At 38.2% G+C, this 27,370-nt stretch overlaps 1 long non-coding RNA gene across 1 annotated transcript in view; it reads left to right on the forward strand.

The window, feature by feature from the left end:
• Window positions 1–649: 649 nt before the first annotated feature.
• The window catches only part of LOC134296633 (uncharacterized), a 73,420-nt gene continuing 46,699 nt past the window's right edge, over window positions 650–27,370 (forward strand). The window contains exon 1 of the long non-coding RNA XR_010003439.1: window positions 650–841. This is a non-coding gene — a long non-coding RNA (uncharacterized LOC134296633). The remainder of the gene's footprint in view (window positions 842–27,370) is intronic.

Below are 27,370 nucleotides of genomic sequence, written 5' to 3' on the forward strand. Positions count from 1 at the left end.
TTTATCCCGCCCTATCTCCCTGAGGTAACTCAGGGCGGTTTACAACAATTTTTTTTTGCCAAGCATTCAATGCCGACAAAACATAACAAAATTGACTAAGTCATAAACAATAAAATGAACAACAGCAAGGTGTACTTATAAAACAACTGAAAGATAACGAAGTTTAAATTTAGGTATACAAATAAAACATTTGGGATTCATATTAACCAATAGAAACCAATATTAAACTATTATACATTTTCATAGAATCCTAGAGTTGGAGGGGATCCCAAAAGCCATCTAGTCCAACTCCCTTCTTCCAGGCAGAAGGGCACTATCAAAACTCTACTGACAGATGGTCATCCAGCTTCTAAACTAATTAATATGTTTCCCCTATAATATGGGGTCATCCATTTAGAGATTTCCTTCCAGCCCAGCACAGAGATTTAACTACTAGAAGTATCCATCAGTTCTTCTCTTTGCAGATTCAACCATTCATTGGAACTCTTGCTGGCTGCTGTTAGCAAGTGACAAATCTCTCCCCCCACTATTTTGATTGATGCTTTCGGATACTGATACATTCTGGCAAATGTAGTTTAGGGAAGGACCTTTTGAATTATCTGGCACAGAACTCCTCCCTTCCTAAACCACATTGCTCAGAGTTCTGTGCTGCTACCAGCAGACACTGCTCCCTCTTTTTCCTGCTCCTAATGCCAAGATTCCATTATTTTTTTAAAAAAGGCAAGGCACGGCACGGCACCAAGGCAGCCTTTTTTGGATTTACTTTGCTTCCTTGCACTGAAAAAGATACTGACTTTGGGAGCCTTCCCAGATTTACAAAACTAAAACAAAAAAGTATGGGGTAAGTTTTCATTCTTAATTTTTTGGTGCAGTCCAGGCTCACATACTGGATATTGCCACATAAGTACAAAATTTAACAAATTTGATCCAAATTATGAGATAAACAAAAAAAATGCACACCTCTACTAGCTATGTTATCTTGGATAAGAGACGATTAAGAGCAGATATGATAGCCATATGTAAACATTTGAAAGTTCCTGATGCTGAAAGCTATTCAACAGTGGAATATGCTGCCTCAGAGCGTGAGGGAATCTCCTTTTCTGGAGGTTTTGAAACAAAGACTGTATAGCAATCTGTCTGCAGTCCTTTGCTTTTGTATTTCTACATGGCAGGGGATTAAAATAGGTGGCTCTGATAATCTCTTCCATCTCTGTTATTCTATGGTTAAACAACTGACAGGATTCACTGGTGGTTGTGACAAATTGCATTATTTCCTTCAGTAGTTTCACAAACAGAAAACAGAACTTGGAAAAAAATTGGATCTTTGGATTGCAGCTCCCAATATGTGTGTGTGTGTGGGGGGGGGGGGGGGTGCAGACAGTGAAGATATAAAGTATAATATAAATATAATATAAATATAAAAACAATGATAATGACAACAACTCCCCAAACATCTCAGCCATCATTTTTAACCCAAACAAGCAATCTTTCCAAGCTCTGAAAACATCATTGTTGCTTAAGAAGTTATTTATCTCAGTTCAGCTAGCCTGTTCCCTTGCTCCCACTTCTCTTGTTGGATTACCATGATTTCGATGTGAGCTTTTGCATGATAGAAGCTTCCATGTACTAAGGCTAAACATGAGATTTATTAAAAGGAAATTGTCTCCTATGACAACAGTACCTTCCCATTTGATATGTATTTTTGATCATATTCTCTCACTCACACACAAACAGAAGCACACACACATGTGTACACTTGATCAAAAATAGAAATCAAACAAAAGATTCTATTATCATAGTTGAAAATGTCTACTTATGAGAAATTATATACATACAACATGAATAACGGCAGCAGAGAGTTATACCATATATATTTTCACATAAAATAGGACCTAGTTTATGCTGTAATATAATGATCCACACAGACCAACAAGGAAATAAATAGTAATAGTGGTTTGTTTCCTTGGTTGAATCATCATATATCAGAAGCCATGTCTGAAAAATCAAGAGTGATTGCTATAAGAAATAAAACTGCATTTGTACACATCTGTGTGATCCTAAACTAGAGCAGTAACATACACTGCCTTATTATGTAGTTTCTATAAGTTTAACTCCTGGAACCAATGTAGTTAGTTAATATAAGAACTGTGCTGCTTCAAAATTTGATTTTGCTATTGTTCTGGAAATTGTATTTACATTTTAAAATAAAAATATATCCAGGCTGCTTGCCAACTAAACAAGCAACACTTCATACTCTCTGGGTTTAATACCAGATGAACAGCTACCTGTAGAAGCTTTTTGTTGTGGAAAAAGCATTGTGGCTAGTAAAGCCTGAGTGGATTCTTTGAGAATGGAAATGCTTCAGTTATTTCAGTATGCATAGAAGTCAGATCATACGCCAAGCTCTACTCTGTGCCAATGTGAAGACCAGACAGCAGCAGAAGCTGTTTAACAATGTACAAAAATATGTGTGCATGGAAACTGGATGTGTTTTTCATGAAACAGAAAACATTTCAGGGTTTGTATTAAAAGGCCATTTCCTATAAATGTCATGGTGGCTATCTGCTGCCTACAGGACTGAAGAGATTGTACCTTTTAATGTCAGATGCTAAAGAATAAGAGCAGGAAAGAATTGTTGGCCTCCTCTCCTGTTTGTACATTTTTCAGGTTCATCTAGTTGACAATTGTACTAAACAGGATTCTTTATAGATTTTTGGTTTAATTCAGCAAGGTTTAATGATGCTCTTGCATTAAAGATACACTGCAGTTTAGATAGAGTAACATTGCTTAAGCAAATATTTTCTGCCCAAGAACCTACCGTATATACTCGAAGATAAGTCGAGTTTTTCAGCCCTTATTTATGAGCTGAAAAAGCCTCCCCCAGCTTATAATCGGGTCAAGGTCAAGGCCGGCAATGGAGCCTGCAGGCTATTGCTTGCAGTATGTGATCTATTTCTGTCTTCTCCTCCCTTATCAGTGTGCTTACTTTTGCAAAGCCTCCCTCGCTCTTAATCAAGGGAATGTTTTGAAAAGAGAGACACCCTTGCAAGTCAGGAAGAAGAAAAATATATATATTCATTAATCTTATGAAAGCATTTTCCTCTGAAATATTTGTTAAACTCTCTTACAGATATATAGACATTAACCCTTTGCAAGCTTTTACAATCTCTATGTACCTTTATATGTGTATCTATCTATATACATTAATTTTATATATGAATTTCCCCTCATATGTTTGCAGGTCTTTACAAATCCTCCATACATATAGATCCATTTACCTGTGTATCTGTAGCCATACATATACATTATTTTTATATATGAATTTACCCTCATATGTTTGCAAGTCTCTACAAATATCTATATAAAGAGAGATGTCTGGATAGATATGAATATATTCTTACCTACCTATATATAGGGCTTGCAAATATTACAGGGGGGAAATGAACACACAAATATATATAGACATGTCTATATATATATATATATATATATATATATATATATATCTCGCTTGCAAATATAGTAGGGGAAATGCACACACACACACAGAGGGATTTGCAAACGTTTCAGGGGGAAATGCATATGTGAAATTAGTATCTATAATTATAGATCTATATCTAGCTCTGCATTGTTTATATAAGCATTGAATGTTTGCCTGTTATTATGTTGGAAGCCGGCCTGAGTCCCCATGGGGAGATAGGGTGGGATCCAAATGAAGTTTTTATTATTATTATTATTATTATTATTATTATTATTATTATTAGGATATTGTTTTTATTGTCCCTACTTTTCCACTTATAGAGCTAGTTTATTGCTTTTCTTTGAAATACGGTAAATATTCAAAAATATTTAACCTACTGATGCCTCGATTAATGAAATTTTATTGGTATCTATTTTTATTTTGAAATTTACTCGTAACTGCTGCATTTCCCACCCTCGGCTTATACTCGAGTCAATAAGTTATCCCAGTTTTTTGTGATAAAATTAGATGCCTTGGCTTATATTTGGGTCGGCTTATACTCGAGTATATACGGTATTTAAAACCACTAAAATAAAATTGTGTATACTCAAAGCCAGCCAAATTATTTTAGTGTGTGAGGTATTCCTGGAAGTAAGAATTCAGTAACAGTAATATTAGTACCTTTTCAGTGCACCCAAAACATTAATTTCATTATTCTGTATTTCCAGACAGTGAGGCAAAGATGCTACAGGAAGGAAACCTATTTGATGGCCTCCATGATCAAAAGGCCCTGAGATAAGGCAGCAAGTGCCAAAACACTGCATGTGAGGAGGGTGTACTACTTAAAGCCTGACTGCTCCCGCACTTGCTTCTTCAAGTTGAGAACGTGACAAGCCTTCCTGCTCTTGATGTAGTGCAAACTTCTCTTTGGTGGTTGATATTTTCTCCCATTTTACATGGGGTCACTTTGAAACTGGGTATTTCCTCCCCTTTTACATAGGGGTTTGACCCCATTCTATACTCTATCTGGGGGATACAGTATAGTCATCTAGCTTGAATGGTTCAGGAATTAGTATACTCTTGGTTGAATATGTCTGACGTTTACTTTGCAGTAAGTGACCAGTTGAAGAACTACCAAATGTTTGGATGGCCCTCAGGACTCTAGTGATTTGTTCAAGGGAAGGCTGTGGGGGTTCTTTCACGGTAGACACCTGGCCTCAGTTGGACCTGCATCCGATTGCTCTTCTCCTCTTGTTCCTTTCAATTCCAAATAAATTAATAAGACTAGGCTAAATAAAGTGGCTCTTAGTCAACCCAATATTTGAACATTTTCCCACCAGCATTATCGTCGAATATGCTCCTGCAGAATTCTGGGAAATGTAGTGTAAGGAAGCCAATGACCTCTCTTGCTGATAATTCCAAAGCCTATGCCCTGAACTACATTTCCCAAAAATTCTGCAAGGGCAACCCGGACAAATGGAGCCATTAATGTTTTTTCCATGTCAATGAAAAGATGCAAACCAATAACAATAGAAATGAAATGCAAGAATGGGAGAGACATTATGTCATGTGATAAATCCCTGCCAAAGATGGTATTGTCTAGCTGTAATTGCGATTGACTGTCTAGTATAATACATTCCTTGGCGTCAGTAAGATTTCCTCCAGACAACATCCACACAATCTCCAGTATTCTATAGCCGAAATATTTTCCTTACCCCCAACAAAGCAAAAAATGAAAGGAAGCATCTTGAAGCATGCTTTTATATATGAATGAAATTGCTTTATCTGAACATCTACTTTGTTACCTGAGTGACTATACATTTATGTGCTATATTGTGATGGACGTTACCATGACTTGTAACAGATAGTAACCTTTCTTCTTTCAGACTTACATATAACAACTGTCCTTTTCTTTTAGTCTCCATTTTGCTGAAATGAGTTTACAAGAATATGGTTTTTAGTAAGACATTGATCCGCCTTTCACTTATACTGTGGCTCATGCCAACCATGTCAGAATTTGCAGTGAGGCTGTGCGAAAGCAGGTATTGATTTAAGCTCTCTCTTTGTTCCTGCAGCACTTCATAACAAATTTCCAATTACTTGGAATGGCTCAGCTACTGTTGGCTGTACATGGCCAGGTTTGCTAGTTTCTCATATGCTTCCTGAGCAATCTTCCGGCAAAGATTCTCTCTCACATTCTCTCTCCTCCTCTTTTGCTAGCGATATAGATTTCCAGTCAAATGTTTTTAGTCCACGTTGCATGCCCAGATGACATTCTGGTCCAGTTTTGTCAATTTTTATGCTCTCAAACAACATTTACAATGCCAAAACCATTCAGCAGCAAAAGCCAAGCAGTGATGTACTCTGACACTCTGCAAGTGAATTTGCATGCTTATAGCTATTTTCCAGCTTCATGAATAAGAACTGCCTTTTGTTCTGAGCTTGCTTTGGAACATAGAGAGAAAGAGAGAGAGAGAGACAGAGAGGGGGGGAGGGAGGGAGGGAGGGGAGAGAGAGAGAGAGAGAGAGAGATTTTTTCTTCAGTGGTGTTCAAATGATATCTAAAAGATGAATTTGAAGAAACAGTATTTGTTTAGCATTAGGAATAATAATTGGACACATGCCGTGATGGCAGTCATTACCCTCGAGAGCATTTACTAATCTTTATGGGTCATAGAAATACTGAATTCAATATTTGCATATGCCTTTTGGTGAAACACACAGCAATAAAATTGCAGTCCAGTAATATCCTTTGACCTTGAAGTCTAATTGAAGTTGGCATTCAATTGAAACCATGGCACAACTGATGACAATGAAGTTAGTGAGTTAAATGTGGGTGCCAGCCACCCAACCAAAGCCAAGACCCAGTCAGTATCACTGCTATTCTTGATGACATTTCTCTCAAGTTTACTGTACAATAGCTCAAACTACTGCAAAAAAGTTTCAAAGGAAGCCTAAGGAATCTGCCTCAAATAGTGGTTATATAAATGTTCTTGCTGCCAAGTCAAAGAGCTTTACGTCTTTTAAAAAAAATAGTTAAGAAGAACCTATTGTTCTGTATTATCCTTGTCAGAGAACCAGTCATAGTCATCTGTGGCAAAGTGGTGGCTTCATTGTTCTGTCTGAGGTGATAGATGGTTAGATAGAGTCTCAAAATACTTTGGACTTGAGTGCTCATTAGGCCAGCCCGGCATGGATAATAGTAAGGGACTATAGGACTTGAAGCCCACATTAGCAATTGGATGAAAGTCCCCAACCTAATGAAAGATGTATCCTTCTTCCCCCCTGTATTAGAGGCCCTTAGAGCAACTAAAATCTATTTTGTACCATTAGAAATTAGGTAAAGCCCTACATGCGAGTGGCATGACATGAAGAAGAGTGGAGACCAGCTTGCAATATCAATACCTTTACCTGTCTATTCACCATTATTGTTCATTGAAGGGTGAAATTTGTGAAGGTGGCCCACTACAGATGAAGACTGAAAAGGTAGGGATGGAACCAGTGCACTTGCCTCCATTCTTCTCCTCCCCTGAAACTACTCACATGGAGAATTAGGGGACATAAATGAAGAACTAATTAGCAGTACAGTCTTATCTATGATTACACAGAAGTTAATCCTACTCAATTTAGTTGTGTCTACTGAGGAATGCAACTTCAGCCTCCATATGTCAGATTTGGGTATTTTCCCAACATTTCCTGGAATTCTGTTATTACCACTCTTGTTCTGCCCCAAGTGAGTGTTGTTGTGTTGTTGTGAAAATAGTTATAACACCAGTTCTGGTTTTGAAAAAAAAAAAGGATTTTAAGTACAAAGAAATCTTTTAACAAATTCTCATTTGATCTTAAATGCCATTTTTTCAAAAAGTGAATTGCCTCTCTTGGATGCTTCTAAGAGAGATGACGTGCTTCCTTTTTTATTCAAAAAAAGGGCCCTCTACAAAGACTAGAGAAGTTGAGGGCTGCAAAAATAGCTTTGGTGGTTCACATGTGATCCCAGGCCTTCATGTTACACCCCTCTCTCCTTAAACTTTAGTCTTTCATTCAGACTGCTTTTGAGTTGATAGAAAGAGGTCATCTTCTGGTTTGGTTCTCTCCAGCTAACTTGATTTACAACCTGGAACTTCTAACTACGTTTTGTTTCATCTATATAATTCTTTTACAGCAACCTGTTCCAACCTTCTGTTCGCTCTTGCTTCTATAGATAAGTAATTGCTTTCCTGAATTGATTAGTTATTGTTCAGTTTTTGTTGTGAATAAAGCTGAAGATTTCTGAGCTGGAGATGTTATTTTAGATTGCAACTTCTAAAAACCCCAGTCCACATGGCTAGCGGGAGAATTTTGTGGTCAAAGATTGGGAAAGATTTAGGCTGTGGACATTTTTTTAAAAAATGTGAATTTAAAGCTAAGACTGGACCTGGATAGATACACTGCCCTGCAAGTTGTTTTCCTTTCATAAATGTTTAGCTGAGAGAACTGAAACATTTTTCTTTCCAATGGTAGAATTTATCCTAATAAAGATAATATCATTGCACCTTTAAAATGGTATTGTTTTTACAAATGGTTATGAATGACGTGATGTCTTTGCAAATAGAATCAGCATCTTTCACTCTGTTCAGTGGCAGATGTCATTCTTTCAGCTGTTTTAAGGAGGGCTGGGTGACCCGTCAGCTGGTGTGATTTTAACTGCCAACTCATTAAACGAAATCTGGATGTTTGGATTTGTGTCTGTAAATATTATTATTGCAAGAGGCAAACAAGTGCAGATGAAAACAGTTTGCAAGCCATCTTAATTCTTAAATGAAAATTAAGAAAAAAGAGAAATAACCAACTGAATTCCCTGGGAAGGCAGTGAGCAAATTACAGTGGGCAATAAAAGAACAATTTCCTTTTTCTCTGCCACCTGTTCACAGACCCATCTCTCTTTTCCTCCTTTTTCTCTGTTTACTTAACTTAAAGGCATTGCCATCATTTCGCAACTGCTGAGGTTTTTGTTGTTATTGTTTAAAAGGAGATATTTAGATATCCACATGCTGTTCCCTATGAATTAGCAGCTGAATCAGTACTGCCTCCATTAGCAACACTTAGTGGAATAAGTATTTTTGAATAGCATTCTTTTCAGCTGGAGAAGAAGGAATTTAGAGCAGCATAGAGCAGTCTGTCCAATTTAATTCTATAAACTGTGTTGCAGTCCTGTAGAATGGAGCTTCCCCTTGGCTTGTGTAAAACAAGGACCAGGGCTAGCTTTAGCCCTGAATAGTTAGAAGTACTCTCCCATTATTTCCTCTTTGGGAAAAGCAAGACTAAATTTCTGAAGAGTTCAGCCAAGATGTTTTTTCTTTATTCATCTCATATTATTCCTTTTTTTTGGAGGATTACAAACCTTAGAATCCCCTGAACAGCATGTCTGCTGGAGATTCTAAGAGCTGTGATCTACAAAGAGATATATCTATGTCCAAGATTGTGGAGTAGGGGCTGCCTATAAAAGTCATGCCCTGTCTTATTGAGCCAATCCCTGCCTTTCTCTCAGTGAGGTGAAAGCAGTGTGTGTATGGTTCTCCTTCCCCTTTTTGTCATTCAGACATAGAAGCAGAATGATTGGATGAAGACTGTCCTATGAATTTCATAATTAATTGGCTTGCAACTGGGAGCTCTCAGAGTTCTGATGATCTAAGTATGCCTCAATGCAGTTTAACACCACTTTAATTCCCATGGTTCAGTGCTATGGAATCCTGGGATTTGGTGAGGCACCAGCACTCTTTGGCAGAAAAGGCTAAAGAGCTTGTAAAACTAACTCCCATGATTCATTGAACTGTGGCAGTTAAAGTGATGTCAAACTGTATCAATTCTACATTGTAGATGCATCCTAAGTGCATCAAGCCTTTGAAGGTCTGATTGGTGCCACAGCTGCACACATTTTGGCACTGCTAAAATTTGAATCCAGTGCCTTGGGGATGATGGCCTTCTAGGTTCTTATGTAAGTGCACACTGTATATTTAAATTGTATTACAATATTTTTAGATGCATTTCTACTTTGTGCTAAGATATTTTGATCTTAGGCTGAAAACATTTAAATCAATTAATGAATCAATTCATACTCGAGACAAAACAAAATCTGCAAGGTAGGATCTTAGAGAAGAGATTTTATATGGAAGATAGAAGAGGGATACATACCTGAAGATGGAGGTTATAGTCATGACTTTAAAAAGACCCACATCTTCCCATAAGAAACTGCTTAATCTTGAAGACCTTCAGGGAAGGTACTCCTCTCTATCTTAAAAGTAAATAAATATGTTATAACTTTCATAGAAACCTTTTGGTAGGAACAGGTTCAAGAAGTCACTCCCTAGAGCAATTGTTCTCAACCTGTGGGTTCCCAGATGTTTTGGCCTTCAACTCCCAGAAATCCTAACAGCTGGTAAACTGACTGGGATTTCTGGGAGTTGTAGGTCAAAACACTTGGGGACCCACAGGTTGAGAACCACTGCCCTAGAGAGATTAGGATATTTTCTTCTTTGCTGTCTTTTTGGTAGCAGATAAAGACTAGCAAGTCTTATTGAGTTTATTTTTAACTAGAGAAGGTCTTTTCATGGTGCTGCACTGTTTTTAATTTTTGTTTTGTAGTAATATTTTGAATGCTGTTTTAAACTTTTTTTTAACTATAAGTGTTTTTAGTATAATTTTACATCTTTTGTGAGTCAATGTGAGCCACAATTTGCAAAACATGTGAGATATAAATGAAATTATAGATTAATAGATGGAGATTGCTAGTTCTCCTGTTCGTACTAGTAGATTGATTCACGATGGATCATCCCAGGTTGAATGGAAGGCAAGGCAGAGAATCCTTATTTATTGGTGAAGGAAGAAAGAAAGGAAGAAGAAAAATCAGCCAAGAAATTGACATTCAGAATCATGGATCGTGAAAAGGCGATGAAGTAGATTACATCATGTTTATTGTTTCCAGACCCTAGATTCATTGATTTACAGACTACATCAGAATGTCTTGTTCTTTTCAGCTCAGTATTTCAGTCTGTTGGCTTAAGGCAGTTTGTTAAAAAAATTCTATTTTATATCTTATTTACACTGTGGAGTATTTATATACATGTTGTAATTTTTAAGCCACTGATTATCTTTTCCAAGTTTATTGATATTTTAATGCCTTACTTGTACTTCTCAAAATATGTTGGACCCATAAAATCTCTATTTATGTGCAACTTGGGATTTAACCTCTCCTGTCTTTCTTCTTTACTCATTTCCTTAATCTATTGATTTATGAGTATACCATTGTTGTATAGCTTCAAAATTAGCTTTTGACAGTCCTGTACATATTGTCTCATAGAAACTTTGAGTTGGAAGAGTCTTCTAGGGCCATCTAGTCCGACCCCCTACTATGCAAGAATACACAATCAAAGCATTCCTGACAGATGGCTATCTGGCCTCCAGAGAAGGAGAGTCCACCATATTCCGAGGTAGCATATTTCACAGTCAACCCGCTTTAATCATTAGGAAGTTTTTCATTGCTATTTGGTAGGATCCTCTCACTGCGAGTGGGGCTTAGCCCTCTCCAAGTCTCTCTCCTTCTCAGAAAGCTACAATCAAAACACACCTGACAGATGGCCATCCAGCCTTTGTTCAAGAACCTCAAGAGAAGAGACTCCACCACACTCTGAAGCAGCACATTGCATTATGAAACAAAAAAGCCTCTACTGTTAAGAGGTTATTCCTAAAGTTTAGAAATTAGTTCCATTGGCCTACATCCCAATTTTGTTTCCTATTAGAGGAGAATTGAATGAACAAGACCTTGACCAGTCAACAATATGTCACTTTCATTAATACAATGAATCAACTGCATTTGGGACTAACAGATGGTTGAAATCAATAGATTCCAATAAGCAAGTGTAGGATTTCAGCCCTATTGCCCACTTAGCATCATTATGTTAGTAATTATATAAGATTTAGGTCATGCTAGAAGGTCACATTTAATACTAGCCCAGAATCATTTGCATTACTTCCAATGTAAGGAAGAATCTCCAGAATTGTAAAGTCCTGTTAATTCTGAACTAAACTGATGTATCATTAGTGCTCCTAATGCTCAGCAAGAAAAACAACAAAGCATACATTACAATGCAGTGACCTAAACTATTAAATCAGTATGAAATAGTGGTTTCCTTTTTTTGGTCTACGTTCCAAGCCTGCTCATCCATTGCAGCAGATCTGGAAAGCTAAGTAAAGCATGAGTCACTTGGGCTCATCATTCCCTGCTTCAATGCAAAATATGTACCAAGGTCCAAGAGCATTCATCTCGACAAAGGGGAAAGCAATGGTGCTTTATCTAAGGGTTGCCAGGCGATAATTTTTATGGCACTATCCACAACTTTGTTATGACTGAGGAATTTAATCTTCTCATACATATTTATCTTTCGAAAGAGCAACTGATGAAAATTGCCTCTCACCTTGATTAAACAGACCTTTCTGGATCTTACTTTGTGTTAATAAATATTAATTTGCATTTCAACAGGAAATCAAATTTCACCTCATGTTTAATTATGCATCTTTACTCTCTTTAATTGTTATTTTGTAGACATCCTCTTTCTTTTTTGTTTTTGTTTTTGGTATGGCATAGATAACGCAGTCTTCAAGCAGATAACAGAGCTTCTTTACTGGCACCTTGCTGCTTCTTCATTTTGTAAACAACTCGCTCTCGGTAGTAACTCTTTAATTGGTATCATTTATGGACTGGGTAAATGTTGCTTGCAAGAAAGTCCAAGAGGAAACAATATTTTAAAATCACAGCTATAGCCTTCATAACTTTTGGCACCTTTCAAAGTTATTTGTTTGTTTGTCTTACAATAGATTCCAAGGAGCTGGGATCTCTCTCTCTCTCTCCTCTCACCACTAGCCACATCCTTTTACCTTTAGCAATAACATCTATTTCAGAGCTGAGTTATATGTGTACATTTTGTGTTTCAAACATTTTGTATTATGTATTTTTAATATTAAAAGGCAATATCACACTTTGCATATCCTGAAAGAAGGTGATCAAATGACTCATTTTTTTTCTGCCACAGGGGACCTTTCATAGTCCTACAAAAATTGTTCATAATGGCTTCACATGTTAAATAATAGTATCATTGAATAGAAGGAGGGAAAAGATTAGTACTTCATTCTGAATATGAACAATTACTATCTATATATTAGCCAATTAATTCTAATTTGTGCCACTGAGCACTTAATATGCATTTCTTGTATACAAGTTGCTCATCATTTGAACTTTTTTGCCAAACTGATTGAACTAGAATAATATATTATTTGTCCACTAAAATGTGGAACTAAACTTCTCAACTAAGAGACAGTTAAGTGTTTTAAAAACAAAGTCACTGTCAGCTGTCATATAAATGAATAAATAATTGAAGCACAATAACTAATATCTGGAACTAACATTCTGTATATCCTTTATAAAAATGTCTGCTTTTTTTTTTAAATCCATTAAACTCAGCTTAGCTTGTTTATACTGAATAGAATTTGTGGTAGAAAAACCAAGGACTGGTGGCAGGACTCGATAGAGTGGCTCCAGGAATAAGGTAGCTTGTAGTCCATCTTCATCTATTCCAGACGTGAACCAAGCAGAGGCAGCTAATGACTCTGAACAAAAGATTCCCCCAGACAGGAAGAAGTCAGGAGATGAAGCTATCCAATGCTAATTAAGGTGATTAATTACAACATTCACACTGGCCTCCAACTGGTGAGAGTTCTTCTCCCACCCTGGACCTTCCATAGATATATCAACCTACCTTTCTTAGTTTTCCCATATACCTCACAACCTCTGAGGATGCCTGTCATAGATGTGTGCAAAACGTCAGGAGAGAATACTTCTGGAACATACAGCCCGGAAAACACACAACAACCCTGTGATTTCGGCCATGATATGTTTACCTTAGAACCTACATAAGCCAGAAACAACTTTGAGGTGCACAATGATCATATGTATAACTGCTTCAAAGTGCACATTAGTTTTTAATAGTGACTATTTGCAATATTAATTCTTCAGTGTCATGTCTCATTTGTCCTTCAGATTTTGGAATAAAGCTTTCTATTTGCCATTATTTTAAATTTCAGAACGAATTACGAGGGACAAGAGAAATAATCCCTTATTTCCACAATATTTTGCTATCACCTCTAAGCATTAGTACTTTAAATGACCATTTCATGCCTTTTTCCTCTTATTGTTGATGCTCATCTTGGCTGACTTTGTATATGTTGTTCCAGGAAAAGATCTTCATATTAAAATAAGAGATGAACAAAGTAATTTAAAGCTTCCCATAAAGAAGAGGCAACACATTTGTAAATCTGATATAAATGATATTGGAAAAGAAATCCCTGTTTAAAGCTGGCTACACGGTTGCTAGCTTCTTAGTTACAGTGGTGTGTGTGTTTACTATGTAAAATGCATTGTGAGTTGATGACAAGATTTTAAACCAGTTTTCAGGTTTATTTGTTCTTTTCTGGCAAGGCAGCAAGAATGAAAATAAAATATAAAATCACAGTTTATTGTTCAGTCTACTTTGGTGAGATTTGCAAGCTAGTTCCATGGATTTTGTGTTTATACAATAATTGTAAATCAGAATCAGGCTATTACACAAGACTGTGCAAATAATGCCCCCATTTGAAGAATTATAGAATTATCCAATCTTGTTAGCATTAAGTGGAAAATCTAATTTAAAATGCATTGTGGATGGTTTCTCAAATGTGAATGATTCATATTGTCAATCATGTAATCTGGAAGTATGTATCAACACAAAACAATATGATACATTGAAATTGGGGGTTGGTCTTAAATGTTCCAGTCTGTGAATTGGTTGCCTCAGTTCAGTTAATAATCTGTTATGAAGGAGAATTAGATTTTTATTTTTAAATGGATGACCAGGCTTACAAAGCCTGAGAGGAAAAGGGTGGGGGAGAGTGTGAAGTTTCTTCAGATGTAATAAGTTTGCCAAATTGCAAAATAAACCCATAAAATATTTAGCAGCTATTTGAAAAAAGTCTTTGCATACATTTTAATACTCTTGGTGCTTGAATCATTACTATTTATTATTCTTATTTGAAAAGTGCAAGACTGAATTCCTAATACTATCAAGATTAAAAAAGGGATGAAGTGCCTTCTATAACATCCTGTATTAAAGGAACTTTGACATTCTGTAGTAATATGTCACAAGTCTTATTTCAAGTTGGTACATATTTTAACATTTATATATAGAAAGGTGCTATCAAGGGTGATGCTCCTATTCAGAGATACTGGAATGAAAAGCCTAGGGATGGCGTATTCTATTTCTTTAAATGGTGGTAGTCTAATTTGTATATTATGAAAACTTTTATAATATTAATATTTTGCAAATGTACATAGTTTACAATTTAAACAATCTTAGCTTAGTTTTTTGGCCATAAACTGTCAATCCTGATAATATTTAATGTATACATCATGATTTGAGAAAAGGCAGTATAGTATCTGAACATACTATTCTTGAAGTGCGTCCTTGTTCCGCATTTCTTAATTATCACCTCTAGGGTTTGTTCTATTTTCTTCACAGTTTCTCTAGTTTTTTTTGTTATTTTGCATACAGTGCCGACTAGGCTTGTGCTAAAATTTCAGAAATTTTGTAAATCGTATTACAATTAATTAAATCTGTACTTCCAAAGTGATGTCTGACATGTGGGCATGGCCTGCACCTAAAACTTAAGAATCAAAACTCATCCAATCCCTTTTCAATTTAATTTTGTAATGCTCGGAAGTCTCTCAATTTCATCTTCATGGCAAGCAGCCAAAAAGGCTCCTATTTCTCTTTAAATGAATGGCCTCTCACCATTAGAAGAGGGAAAGTAAGGAGAAAGCAGAGTTTGCTGGGAAAGAAAGCACAGAACTCTTGGAAATGTAGTTTGGGAAGGTGATGAGCCCTATGCCAAAGAATGCAAAAGGCCCTGTCCTAAACTACATTTCCCAGAATTCTGTGTGGCAGGTCTTAAAATAAACAGAAATTGATATTTTTAATTAAAAATATTTCAAAAATTATATTGATAAACTGGAGAGTGTTTCAGAGTGCAAGGTTACAAGGAAAATTAAATATTTAGGAATATGGATAACTAATGAAAATAATGATTTATATCAAGATAACTATGAGGAGGCTTGGAAAGAGGTTAAAAAAGATCTGAATGGATGGCAAAGAATCCAACTATTCTGGTTAGGAAGGATAGCTGTGCTAAAAATTATGATTTTACCTAAAATTGACCATGCTAAAAATATAGCTAACATTATATTATATCTAGTTAAAACCTGACACAAAGTATGAACATACAATTGTTAATACAACCCCCATAATCATTGGCAATGGTGACTAGAGGACTCTGTGCTTGTAATCTATCCCCCCCCCACTTGCTCCAGTACCAAAAATTGTCCCCAGAAACAAATTTGTATCTAGCACAATGGGACATCATCTATTTTGCACAAAAACAAACAAAAACAGGAAACAGGTGGCCATTGTCTGCACTAGTGCAATTCTGGGCCAGGCTAGGTTTTGCCTTTGTATAACAGCAAAATCATGTCATTAAAAATGAAATGGTCATTAAAGCTGTTCCAGAAGAGCTTAGCATATAGAGAAATGCATACAAGATGGGACTTAGAAATGCTACTTTTTTACCATCAATCTCACAAAATCTGAATCAGCATGTCCACTTCCCTCTTTGGGGAGTTGCAATCCAAAATGTAACTCTTCCAACCTCTGCTTAATGGTAGAAAATATGTAGAGATAACTGTTGATTCTCCATGAAGGTAGACTATTATAAGAATGTATGGTTGAACTCTATAGAATCAAAAGAAAATGCTTGAATAGATACACATGACAAAGTTTGAGGCTGCTTCATAAATCTAGTTAGTAGTTACATGGCAATGTTTGTGGAGCAACATGGTTACGGTCATCTGCATGTGCAAGGACATTTCAATCCCCTTCTCCTAGCTTTGATCACAAAGATGAAGGAGGAATACCATCTGGTTGGGAGGTAATTTCCAAAAAGGAAAACGCATTAAAAAGTGTAAAGCAGCAACAACAGAAGTAGTAACAGTTCAGCAGATCTTAAGCTTCTAGTGCCAGCAGTGGAGCAACTGAGCTTCAGCCATTCAGGAGCAGAGTCAAGCTTAAAATAAACAAACAAACAAACAAATAAATAAATAAACAAATAAATAATACTTTATTCAAAGAATTACATATCTAGATAGGGAAGTTAACAGAACCTAGCTATCTAACTAACTCACAGCAGACATCTTGTCTCAGGTGTTGCCATCTGGAGGACTCTGGAGGGGCTTGCCATGTGTTCAGAAAAAGAGGTGTATCTCTGAGATGCATCAGTTTAACAAGAAAAGTGATAGGAGAAGAGAACAGAGTGACAGGCAGACAAAGAGACCAATGGGAGGAAGAGCTTTTCCCTGTCAACTAACCCATCTGCCTAATCCTTGATGAGGAATACAAGCTTGTACAGGAGATGTGTTGAATTCCAACACACTTCTCCCAAAGTTTAGCTTATTTTAGCCTTGTCTTTCTCCATTAATTTGTTTATCTTCATGAGATACACAATCTTGAGGAAGAATTTGACAGATCTGGCAGAAGTCTTAAATGTACAAATTGCCATTTGCTACCTCCTCTCTGTTTTGACCATTGAGGAAAGTACAATTTTATTGCAAAGTATTTCAAATATTACTACACGGATTGAGAAAAAAGGGGGAGTGCGAAATGTGATCTTTAGGAGCAAAATGAGCATATTTTATATGGGATGACCCCACATAGACTTTAATCCATGAGACTTTCATTTGTTCAAAGTGCACATCCACAAATGGTAGCTCAAGTCCTGGTTGCTTTGCAGTGTGGCCGAGCAAAGGGCACAAAGATCCTTCTTCTTATCCAGCAATGAGAGGAAAAACCTGAAGTAAGTGAGGTCTGCAGCTGACAGAAAAACAGATGATTATATGGGAGGGCATCTCAGGAAGAAGACTACTGCATGAAAAGTTGGAGGCTTCAGTCACTGTGTCAGAAAGTAGGAGATTGTGGAGTGTGGACGAAAAAGACTGTTGAGATGGGCTAGGATAAAATTTATAATAGCTTCAGGGGAATAAGTCTCATGGGTTAGCACAATATGCATTGCACAGCAAGCTAAGGATCCTGTTATTCTCTTGTGCATTACTCTCCTGTGTATTACTAACTGTGCATCATCATGAGCCACCAACTTGATTCCTTATGGCTATACTGATTTTCTGTCTAACTGAATTTTGTGGCAGTTCACTTAGTCATTTGCTGAAGGCAAGGGACAAAAACATTTCTATTCACTTTCCTCACCTCAAGGTTATGAGAGTGTCATCTTGCAAAGCATGAGCCAAAACAGAGGTGCCTCATATGTTTATTTGTTTTTTTATTGTTGTTTTGTCATTTTATCCCACTCCCACCCTCCCACCCTCCCCTCCTTGTACATACACTTTATACAACAAACTACAGAAGTTACATTTGAAATATCAATCTCAATCTTAATTTTTCCACTCCACATCTTAGTACATTCTCTAAATAGTTCTTAACTGGTTCCCACATATGTTTATTTGTTGTGCTAAGAAAGCAGGTAGCCTCTACCATCTGTGCACTGCATGAAATGTAATGCTTTTCTGAGCTGAAACATAGACTCAGATATTAAGGTAAAGACGCCAAATATTTGCGGCTGATTTGTTAATCCAGTGCTATCTTCTTTTCCTTTCTTCTTTTAAGTTCAAATGAGAAAATTAAGATTATCTGCCACACAATCCTTTCTACTGCTTTCCATCTTGAGTAAATTGTTGCAAACTCATGTCAGTCTAATCATTTTCTCATTGAAACAGCAATGTTAATCAGCTGAACATATACATATACGATAATGATCCAATAAGACAACAGATTTTTTTTTTTCCAAAAGGGAGGTTTAAAAAATCATTATAATGCAGGATTGGGTGGCTCATTCTCATTTCTAATAATGATTCCCTGACAATAACAAGCCAAGTAATTTTTAAAAATAACAAAGAGAGACACTTTGAAACAGTTCCAGCATGCCAAAAATAACCTCCTTTTGAATAAAAATGTAAATTTTGCTACAAAATCCGAAATTCAGTGTGTATTTCCATAGAATCGTAGAATCGTAGAGTTGGAAGAGACCTCATGGGCCATCCAGTCCAACTCCCTGCCAAGAAGCAGGAAAATCTCATTCAAAGCACCCCGACAGATGGCCATCCAGCCTCCAAAGAAGGAGCCTCCACCACAGTCCAGGGCAGAGAGTTCCACTTCCGAACAGCTCTCATAGTGAGAAAGTTCTTCCTGATGTTCAGGTGGAATCTCCTTTCCTGTAGTTTGAAGCCATTGTTCCGCATCCTAGTCTCCAGGGCAGCAGAAAACAAGCTTGCTCCCTCCTCCCTATGACTTCCCTTCATGTATTTGTATATGGCTTTCATGTCTCCTCTCAGCTTTAGGTTTTCGATACATCACATGTCAAGTGTGGGAAGGTTTAGTCTTACAAATGCACAGTTCTTCCTTTATTTTATTGATTTTGGTATCTATAGTATTTGTAGCCCTTCCATTTAAAGAGTCACTCTGCCAAGCATCAGCAAAAACAACAACTCTATTTTAATGGTTATGTGCAAAAGAAATAGAACACAATTGACTACAAAGGATAACAATAACACTGGTCACCTATTAGCCAGGCCAAAGAGAATAATTGAAGACGTTCTCAGTGATCACTAGAGTTGGGCCCAGATACCATTTCATCCGTTTCTTTCGTGTATTTGTACCGTTCCATCCATTTGGATCTCACGGAATGATACAACCCCCTCCGGAACAGAAAGAGCAGTGAAACAGGAAAAAAGGGGGAATGGTAGCCATCTGGTCGGCTGATTTTTGGTGCGCCGGCTATAGGCCCTGGCTGGCAGGGCCTACAGCCGAGTGTCATGCTCAATGCTCATAGGCCTGGCAAGCAGGGCCTACAGCAGAGCACTCAATACTCATAGACCCAGCAGGTATGGCCAACAGCTGAGTGCTCAACACTCATAGGCCCGGCAGGCAGGGACAACAGCTGAGTGCTCGGCCCTGCCTGTTGGGCCTATGAGCATTGAGTGCTTGGCACTCAACTGTAGGTCTGGTGAGTCGGGCCTACAAGTATCGAGTGCTCAGCTGTGGACCTATAATAACAGTGCTCCATGAAGTCATACCAGCCACATGACCTTGGAGGTTGCTCTTCCAAGCTCTTCGGCTTACAAATTGAGATAAGCACCAGTCCCAGAGTCAGACACAACTAGACTTAATGTCAAGGGGAAAACTTCACCTTTGCTTATAAATATCCTCTTCCCCTTCACTTCCTTTTTGTGGTGCACACAGAGAAAATGAAACTTGTGATTTTAACCTTCTGCTTCAAAATAAGGAAATTCCGTTGTTTAAACTATGAGGTATTTTCTGACCTCAAAAGGATATCCAGTTTATTGAGGTTTGAGGTTGTGATTAGGGTCAGGTAAGGTTTTTAATATGAGAGGGCCTAGTACTAGCTCCCGCTTCATCTTAAAAGCTAAGAGGGGTCAGCCTTGGTTAGTATTTGGATGGGAAATCATCAATGAATACCAGGTGCTGTAAGATGTATTTCAGGGGAAGAGGGCAAATCCACCTCTGAGTATTCCTTGCCTGAGAAAGTCATGAGGTCACTACAAGTTGACAAGTAACCTGTGGGCACATGCAAGCAAAGGTTTAATATGAATCTCATGTACTTGCTGATTAAAATGAAACTTCTTGTGTTCACTAAGTTGATCTAAGTTTACTGGCAATCAGGTCACATGAGTTATGCTTTGCTGCATTTTATTTTATGGAAAATGGCACAAAGCATTTTAAAAATCTCAATACATTGCCACCACCCCACAATAAAAAGCTGCCCAATGGCAAAAGTGTTAGCTTTTCTGGCCCATGAGCTTAATATTCATAGAATCATAGAATCATAGAATCATAGAATAGTAGAGTTGGAAGAGACTTCATGGGCCATCCAGTCCAATCCCCTGCCAAGAAGCAGGAAATCGCATTCAAAGCACCCCCGACAGAATGATCACAGTCTGAAACCTCTTTGCAGATGAATGGTTTCAAGTAGATGCATTACAAATATCTGCATTGCCTATCTCAGGGGAAAATTTATATGTACATTGGTGGTTGCTTGAGTTTTTGAAAGTTTCAATCTGGAGTCATATCTTCATTCTGTGATTGCAGTGTTTGAAAGTTATAGCCTATTTGTCTCCACTGTTATTTTTTATACTGAAAGTGATATACTGGTCTCAGAATAATAGATACCCTACTGGACTCTTAATAAAGCTTGGTGGGCAACTTTTGAATCTGTCAGTTGACTCAAAAGTGGCAAAGGATGCACTGAGGAGGTAATAAGTGTTCTCTTTGACTTTTTAAAAGATGGATGGGATAAAAATGTAATAAACTGCCTTGTACTGTCTTATATTGTTGGTCATTCTAGCCATTGCTCTCTGCCCTATAGGTTATCTAGAATATGCTTTAGGACAAGAGTTAATCAAATATACGGTGGAGATAAAAAGCAAGATCATCTCATTTACTTAGTCCAATTCTTTCTAAAACGTACATGAAGTTTCTTCTTACCCGTAAAGTCATTTGTGAATACAACCAGCTAATCTGAGACTTCTACAAACACCTTCTTATAAGATAAAGTTCAGCATCTGCTGTAATAGCTTCTAATGAAGTTAAAGCCTCATTCCAATATCCCAAGGCTATATGTTTTTTCCAATTAATATTTGCACTCTAGGAATCTTATATAGGTTTAATGTTGTTCATCCATAGCAATCTGTTTAATGATTTTTCTTTTTCACCATGTTCTAATTCAGATTTTCTTTTTAAAAAAACCCCCACTTAATTGCTAGAAAATCATTAACCTCACAAGGCATCTACCATTTGGGAGTGACTAGCTGCAAGATTTTTCTGAAGCCTGGCTTTTATATGAAGTGAGTTGTTTGGGAGAAATGTGGGAGGAGAGTTAAGTACTTGTAGATCACACTATGAGGAAAGTATGATGGAGCAATAAATCTCTTTGTCATATGTCTAGCTTCACTATGTCTACTATTTATAACCAATTATTACATTTTCCCATTCAGCAGTGGATTTCTCATCCTTTTGCTGATATATTTGGCACTGATCTTCATCCTTGTTGTCTCATATCTTCTAGTGTTGCATGCACACACACACACATTTAATTGCCATGTGCCATCAAAAAAGTCTTTATAATAATGCACTTTGAGGTGGTTCATAGGATGTGAATCAAAGAATGTAGCCCTTTTGTTGTATTATATGTTTGTGGGTCATTTATGTGTTGAAATGAAAAAAGGACTGCTTTGGACTGGTCTGCACAGGAAGCAGCAGACATCATTGAAAGCGATGGCAGCAATAGGTCAGAATCCAGCTGGTCCAGCCAAGTTGAGACTGCATTGCCCCACTAGACTGTCATCCTACTGTATGTGTCACCTTTGCCATTCCCAGTCAGCCACGGAGCTCTGTAAGAGAAATCCTGGCCATGATGGTCATCTCATGCTGTCACCACCATAGATGCCACAGAATGAAGGAGAGGGTGATTCAGCTGCAATAAATATCTCCCAATTTGTTTTCTCCTCCACCTGCTTCATCCTTTTGTCCTCAGGTTATTTCAGCTGCTACAAAGTGAATTCAAAGTATCTTTGCCAGCACACATTTGGGGGACCGTGAGGGACATGCTGTTGGAGATGTTGTGGGTGGGATTTTTGGGGGGGAGGAGGTAGTTTTGTTTATAAATGAAATCTTAATTGTATTTTAATTGTATCTTAACTGTATTTTAACTTTGTATTTATGATGCAAATATTTTTAAATGTATTTACCTTGTTTTAAAATGTTATTAGGTTGTGTCATGTTGTTGATAGAAATGAAGTAAATAAAAAGTATACAGAAAACAGAAGTAATTTCAGTTAATTATTATTATTAACACAGCATCAGGGAGTGGAGTATAATTTTGCCTGTATGGCAAAAGTAATCTGCTCAGCCTCTTTTAGCCTGTTGTTTTATTTTTAATAGTCCCGGATTGTGGAATGGCCTCTTGCAGAAATTTCAATTGCTCCTCTTTTTTTCCCTTGCATTGGCAGGCTAAGACTTTTTCTAGGCATGCCTTTGGTTAAAAATCTATGAAAAAGCAAGACTTAGGGGTTGGCTGCTATTTAAAATTAAAAAAATAATGATCAGGGTTTTTATATTGTTTTATTTGTGTTTTTTTAATTGAATTGTTATGTAATTTCCTTTGTGTGAATAATATTAACTGCATCTTATTTTTAAAATGTTGTAGTCCAACTTGGGTCCTGCATAAGAAAATAGATGGATTTTAAATAAAGAAATAAAATTTGCATGTCCTGTTCAGACCAAGGTCAGCTGCTTATCATGGTCAGGGCAAGACCAATAACGTGACATCCTCGATCACCTACAAGGCATGGTACCACACCCAGCAAAGCTCAAAAGCAGTGGTTCTCAACCTGTGGGTCCCCAGGTGTTTTGGCCTACAACTCACAGAAAGTCCAGCCAGTTTACCAGTTGTTAGGATTTCTGGGAGTTGAAAGCCAAAACATGTGGCTGAGAACCACTGCTCTAAAAGAGCAAACTCCAATAATGTCTGAAGCCGAGGGATGACTTTTTCTCCTCCTGGGCCAGAATAATTCTCTATTCCTTCTCACAAAGTGGATAGCCATAAAGAGATAGTACTTTGAACCCTTACAGTCCTCCATAGCATCAAAAGCTCATACTTGATATACTGTTGGCATTGGTGGACTGAATACAGGGATTGCAGATCTCAGGGGGAAAAGGTGTGTTGTCCCAATGATAGAAATAGCAACCATTGTTGCTCTCAGCCCCTTGGGCTTTGAGTGTCAGGTTCAAGTGTCTTTTGGGTTCACAGATTCCTTCTATTGCCAGCATTTGAAACCTCTGGCTCTTCCATTCTGGTTTGGCATGGGGTCTCTTTCTTCACCACCCTGTTTCTTCAACCTCTGTGTAAGTGGCCTAGGCTACTTCTAGGCTCTTAAATCATTAAACTACTGTGCCTGCTCTTTTCAGGTAGTTTGTCACTGTTACTGGTGATGCCACTCTCACTGGGAGCAGGACTGCAGCAAGGAATAAGCAACCCCCCCCCCCCCCCGCCGCAACACATAGGTTCTAATGTCTAAGGATAATGTCCCCCACTATTAGGTTGCTTCTCTTCTTCTGTTGACAGAGCTTGGTGTCTTCACCTTCCTTTACATATATACATATAATAAAAGTGAAAATGTTATGTGTGTATGTGGCACGGGTGTCTGCTCACACAGACAGAGTCCTGCCTCCATAAACAGCTATACTTCCCACTTAGGAGGAGACCTCTGTGTCCCTCCCTCAAAGGACATTGCAGGTTATAGAGAGCCCGGCCAATGTAATCCACTAATGCCATACTGAAGTGAAGGCTTTCTGTTTTTCCTCCACCAAAGACACCTCCCAGGGTCCCTTTCTCTCTTCATTGGTGTGGAATTTGCATGACCCCGCCCCCCCTCTCTTTCTCAGTCACATAGTAGTTTCTGACTCTTCGTGACCTCATGGACCAGTCCACGCCAGAGCTCCCTGTCGACCGTCGCCGTCCCCAGTTTCTTCAAGGTCAAGCCAGTCACTTCAAGGATACCGTCCATCCATCTCGCCCTTGGTCAGCCTCTCTTCCTTTTTCCTTCCATTTTACCCAGAATCATGACCCCACCCACTGCCTCTCCCTTAACCCTTTCTTATGTCACATAGCAAACTGAGGAATTGATCAGCAACTGAACATTCTGGAGGGCAGGCATGGGCAAACTTTTTAACTTGGGGGCTGCTGGAGTGGGGTGGGAAGGCTGGGAGGAAGGGGATTCTCCTCAAGCCCCCTCACTGCCCTTTCCTTCCCTTCTCTTCTCTTTTGGAGAAAGATGGGAAACGTTTGGATCCCCAAGGGATTGGCCTTCATCAGGAGAAAAAGAAGTGTACTCATGAAACCTTGTATTGCCTACTCCTGATATAAAATCCTAGAATCTTAGAGCTGGAAGAGATCACTAAGGGCCATCCCCCTGCCATGCAAGAAGGCACAATCAAAACACTCCCAATAGACAGCCTCTGTGAAAATGTCTCCAAAGAAGGAGACTCCTCCACACTCCCAGGCAACTTGTGCCACTCTTCAGGAAGTTCTTCCTAATCTTTTCAGTCAAAACTCCTTCCTTGCCATTTGAAATTATTGCTCTCTTGTGCCTTGGTCTCTACAGCAGCAGAAAAGCAGATTTCCCTCTCATGTTTCCTCTCTGCTCCCTGAGAAACATCCCCCAGGAGGGAAGGAGGAAGGAAAAAGAGAAGCAGGCAGGCTGGCAGGCAGGCAGGAAGGAAGGAAGGAAGGAAGGAAGGAAGGAAGGTGAAAAACAGAGAGGGAAGGAGGGAGGAATGAGGGAAGAAATGATGAAAGGGTGGAAGGGAAGGACGGAGGGAGGGAGAAAGTTGGAGGTAAAGAAGTGAGGGAGGGAGGGATAGAAGGAGGAAGGAATGAGAGAAGGAAGGAAGGAAGGAAGGAAGGAAGGAAGGAAGGAAGGAAGGAAGGAAGGAAGGAAGGAAGGGAGGGAGGGAGGGAGGGAAGGAAGGAGAAAGAGAGGGAAGGAGGGAGGAAAGAGGGAAGGAAGGGTGAAAGGTTGGAAGGGAAGGAAGGAGGGAGGGAGAAAGTGGGAGGTAAGAAAGGAAGGGAGGGAGGGAAGGAGGAAGGAAAGCGAGAAGGAAGGAAAGAAGGAAGGAAGGAAGGGATGGTGTGAGAGAGGAGGGCCTGAGAAAAGAGTCCAAGGGGCCGCATCCAGCCCATACCTGCTGTAGGGGATTGGGGAACTGACTCCACAGGATGGAAGTTGTAGTTCACCCTGCATCTGTGACCCCCACCGACAATGGACCAGAACCAAATTTGGCACAGACCAAATGAACATACTGCAGGGGATTTTAGGAAGTGACTTTGATTTGGGGAGCTGTAGTTCACCCTCATCCAGAGAGCACTGAACCCAGGCAACGTCAGATCTGGACCAAACTTGGCACACAGACCCAACATGGCCAATTGTGCATACAGGCCTGGTTTAGGGAGGATTGACCCATGATTCAGGGAATTATAGTTCGCCTACATTGTTATATATTTTTAATGGGAGCATTCATAATAAATAAAATCAAAGACTCATTTTTAATAATAAATACTGTTACCAATTAACTAAATGATATTATCTAACACCCCAAACAAACAATCCCTTTTTCAAATAACCCGGGCACCTCTGGATACCCAAGTTAGTAGAAAATAAGAACACAATCTGACAAAGTTGGAGAGTATATCACATAAACTCTTAACTTCTCTCTTGCAAAACTTTATTGTAGACTTTTCTTTACATTTATAATTCCTCTCCCTCTCTCTGCTAGAGAAATATATTGGCAGCACCTCATTATTTAGAATATTTCTTTTTCTGGTATGATGTATCTTTTAATTGACTCCAGTAAATAGTGAAGAATCTTGAAAGATTTGGAAACTCCCAACCAATTGAGGGAAATACACCCACATGGTATAAACTACAGCTTAATCTCATTTCTCATCATGCCAACATATTTGCAGTTTGGATCAAACCCTTCTGAACCTCTTCACCTCAGTACAGTTTATCACCTTACCTACACCTCTCTGGATTAAATATTTTATGGAATGTAATCAGTAATATCACATTATAATGCTGCCACCACATTTCAAACTTGGTAGACTCAAATACTAAATAATATGTCATGTGGTAACTGACAGCGATAATCCCATATCTTGTTCATTTGCTGCACAAGTGTCTTTCACACATAATATTGAGATTTTGTATCCCAGTAACATCCCCACCAGCTGACAGTTATCATAGGAGAAAAGGAGCATTTGGCTCTATCTTGGCAGTGAAAATGTGGCTACATTGGCTGTGACAGTTTAAATTTAAACTGAGAATATGGAAGAGAACATGTCAAACTTAACTACATAAGGGTTAAAAAAAGTTTAACTTTTATCAAATTAGTTTATATTGTCACTTTTGGTTTTGAATATTGTATTAGGAATATTGCTAAATGTTTGGGTATTTCCTTAATATGGTACCATTATATAAGTGCATTTACTTGTTTTAGTAAGAATTTTTTTATTACTTATATTGATTTCTGGTGTTATAAGAGCGGAATAATCTAACAGTGAAATGCTAGAATCTGAGGAAACAAACACTCGCTGTCTAATTCATTCTCTCTTTTCAGACATAACAAAACATATTCCAATTATGGGTGAAACCCATTCCATGTATATATGGGGAAGATATTAAGATTTCTCAAAATGGATTTCCCATATCTCTTCCTGAGATAGTCAGCTTATACCTAGGGTCTTTTTGCAGCACATAGGGCTATGATTCTGTTGCCGATTGTAGATGATAGATAGAAGCTCTTACGTGCGCCCGTGCGCCCAGAGGCACCCTGCAGAATGATGCCCCACTCAGCTTTGCAGAAGAAATAACACAGGAACTTTTACTAAATCCAAGAGATCAATAATGGTATTTACAATAGTCTCTCTGATTGCTTACAGAAATCAGCAGTCATAAGCAGTCCTTTCTTAGTCCATAAATCTGCTTCAGTGAAGATTGGCAGCAAACAAGGCCTCAGAAATAGCCAGGCCTCTCTGAGTACAGAGCTATCTTCTTTCCAGCCAGTACTCAGTAGACTCACACACACACACACACACACACACACACACACACACACACAGAAACCTGTTCAGACTGGTTCTTCAGCAGCAGAA

Source organism: Anolis carolinensis, chromosome 2, assembly GCF_035594765.1.
Source record: "Anolis carolinensis isolate JA03-04 chromosome 2, rAnoCar3.1.pri, whole genome shotgun sequence".
Lineage (NCBI taxonomy): Eukaryota > Metazoa > Chordata > Lepidosauria > Squamata > Dactyloidae > Anolis > Anolis carolinensis.